Source organism: Ambystoma mexicanum, chromosome 13 (genome assembly GCF_040938575.1).
Source record: "Ambystoma mexicanum isolate Mex_15411 chromosome 13, UKY_AmexF1_1, whole genome shotgun sequence".
NCBI classification, from domain to species: Eukaryota; Metazoa; Chordata; class Amphibia; order Caudata; family Ambystomatidae; genus Ambystoma; species Ambystoma mexicanum.
The window spans coordinates 213,329,154-213,343,510 of NC_090938.1; positions in this window are offsets into that span (position 1 = coordinate 213,329,154).

Sequence of the window (14,357 nt, forward strand, 5' to 3'; positions counted from 1 at the left end):
TAATACCTATTTTAGAAAATTAATGTACACAATTATTGAAACATGTTTTTAGATCATGATATTCCGGATACATATTTGTTTGTGTATATATTTACAATGCTTTGGTAATGGTATTTTAATGAATGTAATGTGATGGTGTATTTAACAAGAAATATTTACATTAAAGTGCACGTTTATTTGAGCCTGTGTTGCTCTGTCTTGCTTCCAAGACACACACATTGCCCCCAAAGTATGGCCTGTTCTAGAATAGAATGTGTGAAAGATTACTGGAGCTGGAGAAGAAAAGGGTAGTACAGGCTGCTATGGATCTGTGGTTGCTAGGCTGCTCTGGACATCTGCATATAGACCTTAAACCATGTAAAACAATTTTATTTTACAAATGACACCGGTCTGATGTCATCTCCTGTAAAAACTGAACATAGATTGCATAACCTTTTAAAACTACAAGTTGTGTTTCTTGAACTGCCCTTTGATTCCAATCCCCTTACCTTAATTCAGTCCTTGGTCATTGCTGATCAGCATTGATAATAAAACAAAGGGCTGTGCTGGGGGGGACAGAACAAGGGATGGGACATGCACCACCCCCCAACAAAGGAAGAAGATCCTCTCCGATTAGGGGCAGTGCTGATTGCCTTAAGGTTCAGAGGGGCCCACCACTGGATGCAGTGGCGGAGGAAGTAGAGTGCAGCGCCAGGGCCTGGGGGCAGTGGGCCTGCCAAGTCCAGTGAGGGCTGGGAGCCTTGAAGAGGAACCTTGGCTGGGCTAAGGTCCCAATGACTGAATTGAAGGGGTTTGGAACCCAAGGCTGCGGCATGGAGGGGCTTGGAGCCCATGGCAGCAGCATCTGAGGGGGCTTGGAGCCTGTAGCTGCGCTTAGGAGAAACCTGGAAGCCATTGCTGTGCAGCAGAGGGGCTTGGAGCCATAAAGTGAGCCTTGAGGGGATTGGTGCCCACTGCAGAATTTGAAGGGGCTTGGGCCTGCAGTAATTTTGAAGGAGCCCATTGCTGTGCATTTGGAGCGGCTAGGAGACCATAGTGGAGTCTTGGAGAAGCTCAGGGTCAATAGTGACATTGGTGGGGCTTGGAGCCCATTGCAGCGCACAGGAAGAGCGAGGGAATTTTACGGATGGCACAAAAGCACAGAGGAGGGATATGCAATGAATGCTGAAAGTCAAAGAACGAGGAGGTGGAATAGAAGCAAACTAAATCCAGTCTCAGTTTCTGTGCAAAATGTGTTTCTATGTTAGAAGGGCTTGGAAACAGAATTTGTTTGGTTTTGCAGGAGTCTTTTCAAGGAGATTTCATTAGAGCAGATTGAAATTTAACGGTTATAGTGGCATGTCAATGTTAGTTGTATACAAGTAATTTTTGTTTTAGGAACAATTGTCATGCGAGGCCTGTGTAGTATTGAGTCACCTTTTGAGTGAATCGGTGTGCACTGAATGAGTTCTAAAGTTGTGGCCTCTATTAGGTAGTACATGTTAGTGATGGTAGCAGATGACTTTGGAACAATGATAGTTTTAGTGGAATAGTGTACCTAACAAGTTTTTTTTCCACAGATGGATTTTTTTTTTAAAGTAATAGGAAATGTGCTAGTTTTAGTGCAATGATAGTTTGATGCTATTGTGTGTTTAATGTTTTTTTTTTTTCCCACAGATGGACTCATGTAGGTCTGGAGGATTTAGGCAGTGTGGACTGGTTAGGGTTACTTTTAGTCTAATTTAAACATGTTTGTGAAATATCCTATGCCACGCTAATAAATTTGCTTTGCAGATGGGACTTTGATTCAAGTTAGAGAATTTAGGAGTTTAATGTCAGAACTCATTATTGTAGGAAGGCTGAGTTATGTAAACTAGTGGTGTCAATGATTTTGAATTGTATTAACATGGCGGTGGTTGTGAAGAGTGTGATGCAGTTTTGTGAGTGTTGTGTGAGTATGCTATGTGAGCTTCCTCACGGCAGGTGTGTTGGTTCTCGTATGGTGGTCCGTGGGACAAGGTAACTGTTGGGGTGGCGACACAGCACCTTGGGTGTCTATGTTGTTGGGTGTTGTTCACCTGGTGTATGGATGTTAAGATGGATTTCTGAACTCTGTGGTGGAGGGGCAGAGGTTCAGAAGGCCAGCCTAGTTTCTTGGAACAGGGTAACCTCTGGACAAGCCAGAGCAATCAGGGTAGCGATGGCGACGGTCAAGACTAGGTCTCAAGAGGGGTGAGGTTGACTGAAAGCCCGCAATGTGCACACAAAGCAAGGACACTTACAAATTACACCAGACAGGTGTTATATTTAATATATAGACACATTTATTACAAGGCCTTTGTAACATCGACCATAGTAAAGAATCACGGCAAAACTCCAGTAAACCAACACATCACAATCCATACAATATATATACAAGACCTAGGTGTCTAAAGAGTTAGAAGCACAAAATATGCAGACCACCTAGATGGTGAGGAAAACAGGCAGTGCAAGTAATCGTTAAACCTAGTTCGACATCAGAGGCCACCTAACTAGAAGGAAGTCCGAGCCCTACGAAGAGTAGAGCCTTGTGCTCAAAAGTACCTGCACACGCGGGTGCCAATGGGCAAAGGAGAGTCTCTTCAGGTAAATCAGGCAGTTCAGAAAGGTGGACGGAAAGATGGTCGACAAATCCCTGTGACTCAGGCAAGGCCTTCACTTGGGGGCAGAAGCAGGGCGTGAGTGCGGGAAAGGGTTTGCTGTTTACAACAGCGGTGGAAAGCCACAGGCTCCTGCGGGAGGGCGACCGGTTAGAGTATTGACTACTCACCGGTCCCAGATGCAAGCAGACCCCTGTTTCTCCGGTTCAGTTTCAGTACTGGCAGGTTCAGATGCGATCAGAGGGACGTCTCAACGCCGTGTAGATTCCGCGACAGCAGGAGTCAGGGTCGAGGGTGTCCCAGATGCAGCGAACACGCACAGGTTTGTTACCACAGCAGGGCAACTCGGCAACCGCGTGTATTCCGGTCCCAAAGCACACGTCTCACTTCAGACCTGGGAACACCAAGTGTACAAATCGTGTGAGAGTGCCGAGAACACAGGATTAGCAGTAAGCCAGACGGCGGTGACAGAGCAAGATTCCTGTGTAGGCTGGTCAGTCCACTGGATGGCCCAGGGACGCTTCCGAAGGCTTACGTACAGGATTTGGTGAAGATGCCGAGAATGGTTGTTCCCACTATTCTAAAGGGTCGAAGCGCCTTTGCAGACCTTCTCTTACGATCAGAGGCTGAGTGGTCTCGCAGGACGACAGCAGTACAGGGTGCCAAACCTTCAGCGGGTCACCAGCGATTCCTTGACTCAGCTTCTTAGTTGCAGGATACTTGGCTCCTTACCCTTTGGTCGTGAGAACTCAGGAGATCTACATGGTAGTGGTGTTTTCAGCCTTCTCTAATCCAAAGTTCCCTTCACGCCAAAAAGGAGAGGGCCCAATGGGAGATCCGCTCACAAACACTCACACCATACGTGGACCTATCACGGACCACGGTGGTCCTAGGCATTCAGGACACTCTAGACTCTCTGGCACCCAGGATGTGTATTGGGAACAGACATCCCAGCCCACATCCTGGAGGCACACACATGGTTTCGCGGGAAAGTGCATGACCAAATAAGGACTGCCCTGGGTCGGCTCAACCTGGGTGAAGGTGAAGGGGCAAGATGGTCAGCGGACAGGACAAAGAACCTCGTGGCATGGCCATTTTGTAGGCCAGGCCACCGATTTGTGCCAAACGCGGGAAGCGTGGTTAACATGGCAAAAAGGGGTTCAAAACACAAAGATACGATAGCTGCCACCAGTCCCGTCCGTGACACACTTGCACATTTCATAATAAGTCCAGCTAGAGTTTCTAGGGCCTTTGGAATGACTAGAGACCCAAGAGCGTGGTAATGTAAGTTACGGTGCACTCTTGTTTCATGTTGCTCAAAAGCTGCAACATGAGGAAAGGGCTAAGGGAAACAAAGTCTCCCAGTACTGACTGTCTTAAGGGCATGTCAGTTTCCCCAGAAGAATTGAGCGAAAGCCCAGAGGAGTGCAGCGTAAGGCTGCGCTTCTCTGGCAAAGTCTAGATCAGGGTGTTAAACAATAGCAAAAAGTTTGGGGGTTGCCACATGGAAGGAAAATTACCTACAATTATGAAATCTTTCCTAACAATGGAATACCCAGCCTGGTTCTTAGGAATGTGTGTAGTGTGCAGACAGTGTGTTGTGTGGATAGAGTTGCTGCGAGGGAGTAGAGTGAATATAAATTGTTGATTTTGGTTCTAAGGTTGATGAGTATAGGTATGTTGCGGTGAGTGGTGTTATTGAAGAGCTCCCTGCAGGGAGTGGTATGGTGTAGAAGGTGTTCTTTTAACACGGGCACATGTGGGATATAGTAGCACTGAGTTTTCTGTTGTTGGTTATCTGGGTATTCGGAATACTCAGCCTTGTTTTATGAATAGGCGGAATTTGCAGCCAGTGAGTTGTGCAATTGGAGTGGGTGTGAGGGAGCCGAGTATTTTATGTGATGTTGGCGTTTTGAGATGACTAATGGGTAGAGGGGTTGCTATGCCTGACGTTGTTGAGGAGATTAGAAGGGTATCTTTGTTTAGTTGATGGTGTCTCTTCTTTACTGGGTAGAAAAGGGGAGAGACAACCCTAATACAACTAAATTCAACTCCAAGCTATACTACAACAAATAAACATATTATGTTTTCCTTCTTCTCCAGCCATCTCCCACGTGAAGCAAAAGGTACCCTTGGAGACACAGTGCAAACTGTCTCCATATGCTGTCACTACAGCCGGCACCCACATTAAACAAAAGTGCCTAAGGGGCACGGCCCCTACTCCCGCTGGTTGCTGGCTCCAAATTCTAACTTCAGACAGTCCATGGCTGCGGAGGTGCAGCCGATCACCGGCAGCTCCTTTTAGTCAACTCTGATGCGGCCGTACTCTGCTTCCTCTGCTTGGCTGTTGGCATTGATCCACTTAAACCTTGCCGGCACTCAACTCCGTAGCGTTCAATGCAGCCTTCAAGGAAACAAACGTCTTCCGTGAGCACGTACCTCTTGTCGCTGCCCACATTGGAAGGTTCTTTTCTTTAACCTTCAGCTTCTTCGGAAGAACGCTTCCGCCGAAAACCTTGCACTTGCGGTGTTCTGATGGATCGCCAGCTCATCAGGCTACTAATCTGACGTCACCACTTTCAACGCAGCTCCAACAAGTGCGGATCTCTCCGCCCCAATGGCCACATGCCGCTGCAAAATCCTCCCTACGAACCGCCCCACAGATCGGCATTTAGATTTACGCCACCCTGTACATCAGGCTCCATTGCGCCGCCTCCTCTGATTACTCCCGGCCACCTCAGCACTCAGTTTCACCACACGCCAGGTGCACAATAAATGCACACCGAAGCACTTATTGGCCTCAGGAGTAATTCTCTATCAAGCATCCAGAGTCCATCACGCCGGTAATAAACTAATATGAATTCTCTGCAGGCCCTGTCATTTGCCAGAATTTATCTCCATGTACACTGGACTCCAAGCCCCTCCAAAGTCCTTATTGGCCCTCAAAGCGATACTGTTCACATGCTGGGCACCATGCCCCTGTGCCAGAGAGCAGTGGTGTCCATGTTTCCGCTAGGCACAGCTCAGGCTCCAAGCCTCTCCCAATGCTGATGCCCTGGGCTCCAAGCCCCTCAGCTGCATGGCATAGCTTCCAAATATTTCCAGGAACAGCTTACACTCCCAGCCTCTTCAAATGCTGCTGCCTTGAGCTCCAAAGCCCTCCATGCCGCAGCTTTGGGTTCCCAAACCTCATCAAACAGTCACTGGGCCCTCAGCCCTGCCAAAGCTCCTCTGCCTTTCACTGTTCTTGATCCACCCAACTGCTGGCAAATCAGCTGGCCCCTGGCTCTGCTCACTCTCTCCTGCGCCTGTACCCTTTTCGCTGGGCCCTCCTGCGCTTACTGCATAAAGCGCTTGCCCTACCTGAGAGGATCTTCTTCTTGGGTTGGGGGCCAGTGCATGTGCCCTCCTTAGTGCTGTCCCCGCAGCACAGCCAGCATCCTCGTTGCCAATGTATTGTCACCCCTTATCCATCACCTGTGTTCCCTGAAACCACATAGCAAACGCAACTGCTGTGAAGAAACATCACAATAATTCACCATACACTGAACCCTTAACCACACAAGCACATACAATCATCACATCATTCAAAGGATTCAGCATGGTGGTCAGTCATAATCCCGAATTCAGAATCCCGAAAAAAAAAATCTCGAATATAAAAGGCCGAAAAAAAAAATATCGAATTTTCATATATTTTTTTTGGCTCTAGTTATATAATTAAAATAAGTAAAAACAAAAAAAAAAAGGGGGGGGGTTGGGGGAAACCCCCCCATTTCGAACAAAAAACGTCATTAAAAAAAATTCGATATTTTTTTTTTCGGCCTTTTTTATTCGCGATTTTTTTTCGGGATTTCTAAATTCGGGATTATGACTATATACCATTCAGGACACAACAAGAACTCTCACATACAGATCCCCTACAGATCCCACACTGCAACAACAATGTACTATTTTAGTATCCTTTAACATTACTTCAAAACTCTAACAAAACTCTTAGTTTTCAAAATAGGCACTAAGATTCTCTTAAAAATAGGCATAAAAGTCCATTAAAAAGTCCCACCTGCAAAGCAAAATGTTAGTGTGGCAAATAATGAAATGCATTCCTGACTCCTATTAAGCATAACCTTGACCAGTCCACCCTGCCTACTAGTTTCTAAAGTCCATCTGTGGGAAGAAAATTGTTGAACAAAATGATGCCATTACTACTATCGTTGTCGCAAATCTGTGCTAAAAACATTCAACCGACTTACTAGCTGCAACCTTCAAACTGCGATCAGCTCAACACCTCTCACCATCTCAGGTATCTCACTCACTTCTCTCCTCTTCTATCACACAATAACATATAACCAAATCCTAACCTCATAGCCACATCACACACACAACTCAGAGATGTGCACTCACACACACCAAAGTACAAGGCTGGGCGTTCCAAACACCCGAGTGAAACGACACAAAACAACATGTGCACACAAAAGTGCCTATGCCGCCACCCCCAATTCGTCACCTGTGTCCTAACGATCCACCATATAGACCAAACACTACTATGAGGAAACATCATCAGACAGCTCACATAAATAAATGCATCACATTCACCAGAACACAATACTTGTACTCCCACCCACATCAATACTCACAGCCACAAATTTGATAGTACAGCCACTAACAAATACAAAGATCACAAAAACACACGAGGATGGGATTGAGCCCAGAGAGAGTGATTCACTGAGCTGCTGTCAGACGAGCAGGCCCCTCGACCTGCTGCCCCGGCTGCCGTGCCCAGCCTCAGGTGACAGGGCAGGGGGTGGATTCACCACAGAAAGCGGCCTGCACCTTGCCCCGAACCGTTTGGGTTCCTTCTCTTCAGCGTATGTTTTCTGGGGGGCGGAGTCAGCCGCCGGCTAGTATAACGCTACAGTGCTCTTTTCAAGTGAAGTCGAGGGAAAGAAACAGGTGAGGCGCAGGACACTGTAATAGCGCACATAAACAGTTTATGGATGGAGCAGACACAATGTGCTCTGGAGAGTGTGGACAATTGAGAGCAAGACTGTAGTTAATCTGGGACAGCTCTCCATTATATGCTTCACAAGATGTGGTGCCTTGAAAAGTAAAGGGCATTGGAATTGCAGTTCCTTTTGTTGAGTAAAGCAACACGCTTGACGAGGTCTGTTGAAGGTGCTTTCATATTGTTCCAAGGCAATTCCCAGCAACTGAAGTAACGAAGCAGTTGGGCGTGTGTTGGAATAATTCTGCCAACCATGGCAGCGGAAAGCATGCCTCCCTCCCGCCCCCGGTCATTAGGTGGGATTGATGGAAGAAATTGTTTGACAAATATTTGGTTGCCATAGGGGGGGAGAAGTTTGTGCCAGCAAGAAAGGAGGCGATTTTATTGCATAAACTGGGAGCAGAAGGCCGCAGTGTTTTTGATGGGTTGCCGGATCCAAACACCCAAGTGAAACGACACAAAACAACATGAACACCTAAAGTGCAATGCCGCCAGCCCCATCCGTCACCTGTGTCCTCCTGGACCACCATACAGGCCAACCACTGCAATGAGGAAGCATCATCACATCACAAACCACTTCACAAAATGCTTCCAGCACACATACCACAACGACCGCACACCACTCCCACACACTTCAATAACATGTGATTAGCGTTGAAATCTTATCATTTCTACTTAACTCTAACTAACTTCCTAGTTCTCAAATTACTACAAAAGTCCCACCTGCAAAACAAAACATTGGTGTGGCAAAAATCAAGTGCATTACTGACTCCATTTGGTGCAACATTCCCAGTCCACATAACTCATTGCTTTACATAGTCCATCTCTGGGGAAGAAAAATCATTAATCAATACCATTAGCCAAGTTAGCTAAACTGCACTAAACTGCACACTCCACCAGAAATTTCAAAAGTCAGTCTGTGGAAAGAACATGTGTTAAACATAACAGTTCCATATAAACTAACATTGTTAACAACCCTCCTACACAAAACACCTTCCCCTGGCCTTAGGTCTGACACCCCTGAGCACAACCAAACGCCCCCACAGAGGCTAACTCACCTGCCAAAATAGTGTAGCCATGAATCTTGAAAACTTATACAATGGCCATAACAATTGTCCTAAACATGTCAAAGAAATATAACAATAGTTCTATGCACACCAACCTTTACAAACAATCATGCCTCATCCCTTTTCCCCTAAAAGAAAACATGAAAAATGAGAAAAATCTAGTGAAAGTGACACACAACACAAAGATCATGAAAATACAAAACACAACCACAAAAGAAATGGGTGTGGCGCGAAAACATTCACAGCAAAAAGGCTATGTGAAGATGTGAAAGTAACAAAAACACTACCGAGATGAATAAAAACAGTAGTATAGTGCAAATTTCACCAATTTGCAACAACCCAATTTCAGACACACCGCAAAAGATGGAAAAAATCAGTGGTGTGACCTGAAAAACTCAGAATTAAAAAAAATTATAATTTCAACTGAACATAAATCTAGTAACCCATGCAAGTCGTTCGACATGGCTGTACAAAATATACTACCTCTCCACAACAATAACAACCACTGGCCAACAACCTGTGTGCCTCCATCAAAATTCAAACTCTAATAAAACTGGCGTGCATAAAAAAATACAATGTACCTCCTCCCACATGCACCCCCTGGCACGACAGTAGCTTAGGAGAACAACATAAACTCCTCAAAATCAACTCCAACTTCAAACATAGAGGAACATTTGTCGTGCGGTAACCTTGAACGCAGACAAAACCTACAAACCTGAGACTCTCTATTCCCATATTTCATACGCACAGTTGCGTTGAAAATTAACTACACCCTCAAAAATGGGCCCCATGCCCTGAAGTAAACTCTGCTACATTGTTCAAAATTAAAAATGTGAATATCTGGGTTCTAGTTATATGACTCTGACATATAGGTAACTTCTTTATTAAGTTCCAGTGAATTACATCCAGTTCCTTGAGTCATATATATACAAGATGGAAGCACTGGCATCCTCTCTCTATGGGCTCACATCTCAACTGACTCTCTCAGCACACCAGTCATACCACAGCATTCTCCCTGGTAACATTCTATATCAGTCAAGCCCACATTCTATTGATTCTACCAGGATTCAGGAAGAAGACACATCACTACATATCTCCTTTTAGGAACAACAAAATCACGCTCAACTAGACCAAACACACACACACAAACACCTCAAAGATTAATGCGCATGCATCATATCTCTAAACTAAAACACTCTGCCAGACACATACTAATCCATGACCGTCCTCACCATAGTGGGAAAAAACTCCTAAAACAATGCCCCTTCCCCTTTCTGCCCAGTGGAGAAGAGACACTGCCAACATCGAAATTGCCTTTACAACTCCTTGCACACATGAGGCACACAGACCTCAACACCAATGTCCAATCTCCAACAGACCACAATACAACAAACACTCAAATTCCCTTACACCCGTCATACATAACCAAAAGTGTGCCCTGACACACCACTCCCAACCAGGCTGAGTATGCAATACTTGGGTAGCTACACCACCAAAACTCAGTGACACCGCCACCCCTCATGTGCCTGTGTTGAAAGAAACACTTGAAAACTTACACAATGGCCATAACAATTGTCCTAAACATGTCAAACAAATATAACAATAGTTCTATGCACACCAACCTTTACAAACAATCATGCCTCATCCCTTTTCCCCTAAAAGAAAACATGAAAAAGGAGAAAAATCTAGTGAAAGTGACACACAACACAAAGATCATGAAAATGCAAAACACAACCACAAAAGAAATGGTTGTGGCGCGAACACATGCACAGCAAAAAGGCTATGTGAAGATGTGAAAGTAACAAAAACACTACCGAGATGAATAAAAACAGTAGTGATCTACAAAACTAGGGCCGGTCTTTGCGTCAGGCAGCCCAGGCGGCTGACTGACGTCAGTCAGCCTCTAGGGGGCGCTGCACCAGCAGTCCAAAGTGCTAGAATACACGTGTAACACGTTAGTTTCCTAACATTATAAAAATGAATGTGCCTGTTCATTTTTATAATGTTAGGAAACAAACGTGTTACACGTGTATTCTACCACTGGCACTGCTGCTGGCTGTGGCCTCGGCCAGGGCAGTTTCTAGTCCATTTGGTGCCCAGGGCAGAACACTAGGAATGCGCCCCCCTGCACCCGATCCCATGCACCACTCCAGCCACACCCCGCGCTCCACTCCTGCCGCACCCCGTGCACCGCACCCCGCGCACCACTCCCACTGCACCCTGCGCGCCATTCCTAAACTACACCGTTAAGGAACTCCTACCAAAAGTCAAACAGTCCGTCACACAAGGAATGAATTGCCATTTACAACGGTGGGCCACTTTTTCACTGGTGCCCAAGACAGTTTTATGCCCCAGTCCCACTTAGGCTGCAGATAATGATGACTGGGCACACCAACCAAGAGACCATGAATATGGCACAGGATGCAGTATATACAACCAACAAAGAACACAAGATGCTGAAGGGGGTTTGGAGGCAACCTAAGCCAAAAAGGCAATAACAAGGAGACACCTGAACCCAATAAACAATCACTTTAACATTCTTTGAAAGTGAATCAAGCGTTATGCTTTGATACAGTAAGGTCTTGACTGTTGTAAGGCTACATGGACCAGGATTATTTATTTATTCATGCAATGTGTGTCGGGTACCTGCATATTTATTTATTTATGCAATGTGTGTCGGATACAGGTATCCGACAAACATTTCATAAATAAATAAATTATCCGTCTCCATGTACCTGACAAACATTGCAGAAATAAATAAACCAGTTTGTATCTTAAAGAATATTTACTCAGCAACACTGGTCAAAACTATTATTCGCATAGTGAAGTAACTCCTCACCAGTGCCTTGGAAGTGGTTTAAAGTATAATTGATATGTAGTTTGGAAAAGAAGCGGCATGAAAGAAATAGCACTGCTTTAAACTATTATTTTGGCCATTTTCTGGGCTTGCAGGGACGCACCATGGGCCAAAACGGGTCTCCGTTTGTACCGTTTCGGGGCCCACGGTGCGTCCCTGCAAGGCACGCCCACTCCCCACAGCCCACTGCACCTCCCCTCCCATCTGAATGCCAGTACAAAACCATTTTGTGACTAATGGGCCACGATTAGCAGTTTCCTGCTGGCATTGTGATGGAAGGGGCTGGTCTTAGCTGCAGGGGGACCTAAAGTGTTTATATTGGTGTGCTTATGCCCCCCACCCCAAGTGGTGCGAAAGTGGTCAGAGGGAGCCTCTGACTTCTGTAATGTCACGTAGTACTCTTGTACTACGTGACATTACAGTGGGAAGGGGCAGCGCTAGCACCTGACCTGCGGAACTTTCCCCACGTCAATGCACTGCCCCACAAACTGGGGACCAAGGACCGGGGCGTTTGCGCCCCCTGGGGCTATTGCCCCCCGGGCAGTTGCCGTCTCGTCCGGGCCAAGAAACGGGCCTGGCCTCGGCCCTCAGGCAGGGCAGGACAATTGGCAAATAAATTAGTAACATTTGTTGATTTATTACCTTCCCCTGGCCCCGTGTGGCGCCGGCGCTGATGGTGCCAGCCACGCCCATGGGCACACGTGCGTTGTACCCTCCTCCAGGCTATGGGCGCGCACTGACACTGAAGTCTGGATCAATTGGGGCTGGCTGGGGTTGTCGGCCCCGGCCATTACAGAACAGAGAAGCAAGTGGGTCACTAAATCCGGAAGTTGTTCCCATCACAAGCACACACTGCCAAGCAGCAGCAGAATAAGCAAATACAAACAGTTGCTGCATCCTGCCCTCGCTGATTGGCCTTGTTTCAGGAAACCCGGCAGTAACTACAGCCTGCTGAGGCAAGCACACTTCTTTCCTCCTGCTCCCGTCCTCGCAGGTGATTCCTATTGCTGCATAGGCATTTTATTTATTTTAAAATGGTATTGCGGAGATAACTGGGCCATCCAAGAACAGCCTCTGGAGGCCACAAAGCTAGACACTTTTGTCAAGGTTCAAGTAGTCATGAAAAAGGAAGCGAGCACTGGTGGTGGACTCTCCTCAGGAGATCAAAAGGCTGGTTCTCAGAAGACCTGCTCAGAATGTCACCGTCAGCAGATCTTAGACAGTTGCACGTTCCAGCGGGGTTGGATTGCTCGGTCCGTTGGCCAAGCCAAAATCACTTTGAGGGTGAGGCCCTGGGGGCCGGTACCACGCTTGGGCCGGTTTGGGGGTTACTATGCCCCCCTAGTTCCCGCTCCCAAGCATATTGTTAGTCGTTCCCTCTTTCCTGGGCATGCACTGCTGACTTTATTTTAGTGCAAGAGTTTCATACATTTCACTGTTCGCTCAGACTTGTCTTATACTCTTCTTTGTCGTTGTGCTTCTTTTGTTTGGAATAACACGCTAGTCTAACGAGAAACAAACATATCTACACAAACGCGCCTTGTGAATGATGGTGTGAAAGATGGATGCAGGCGAAGGACCAAAAGCTGAACGAAGTCTGCACAGCAGCTGGCTTGGGAAAGTGACTCAGCAACTACAGTAGAAACCGTCTCGTGGACGGTTGGCCTGTCTTCCGTATAATGCAAATACCCAGACTTGCAGGACGCATGCTTCACTCTCTTTGTTCCTTTGGGGGCGACATGCTGTAGCATCAATTCATGGCCTTTAAAATACCCTGCACCGTGCAGCTTCCGATCTCCTTTAACACAAACGCTGGGAAATGGCCATGACCAGCTAACTCCACATTAATCAAAGCCAGATCTCTAAAGAATGGTTCAAGTGTTGGGGAATCACCTGCTCACACTTTCTGTCGTGTGACCAACCAGTGCGCAAAAGATGTTTCAGAGAGTGGGGCTCTTGATGCCACCCATTTCTGCATTTGATACACCAGCAGCTAAACACACTCTGGGGAGGGAGGCAGCTTCTTAGGTATAGTACATTTCTCTCTGAAGCTGGGGGCAATGTTCTTTACCATAATGGAGAATGTGAAAAAGCGCAGGGCTGCAAGGCTGGGGGGTGAGGGTGGAAGGCAAAGCGGACTACGCTTGGGGTACAATGGAGATGCTTCCTCTGATACCTGCAGTACTCCAAGCCCCTTGAAATGAAATTTGTCTATACATTGCACAATGTGCAAGGGGCGCTGTTATTCAAGCAGCACGCGACTAGTCATTTGCAAAAAGGAAACTTAACGAGTCCCAAGAAAAGGTCATCTTCCACCCTTTAAGAATTTGATTGTTAGATTCCAAGATGGCTGCCGGCACTGAGTAGACGTGCTGACGGCGCTCTCCGGACCCGGTGGTTAAGAGGTGCCCACCACCCCTCCACCAGGTGTTGAAAGTAAACGGGAAGGCCCCCCCAGCAAGTGCAGAAGGTGTGGGGTGCGAGTTGGAGCGGGCTGGTGACTGGAGACGGCATTTGAGCCCGGCTGGTGGAGAGGGGCTTCGGGGCTGCGCGTCCGGCTAGCAAGCAGAGTGTGGCCGGAGGAGAGGCGCCAGCGGGGGGCAGCTCCGCGAGGGGCCGGGAGGTTCCCAGATGAGAAGGCGAGTGCTGTTGCGGAACGAACAGCGACCCCCCCCCCCCAAGAACATAAGAGGCAGGGGTGCGGCGGATCTCCCAAGTGGCTGGTTGCGCGACCCGCTCCATCCCCGTGACGAAGGGGGAGGACGTCTGTGGAGGTCGCGGTGCGCAGAGGGAAGCGAGGCCTGACCGCAAAA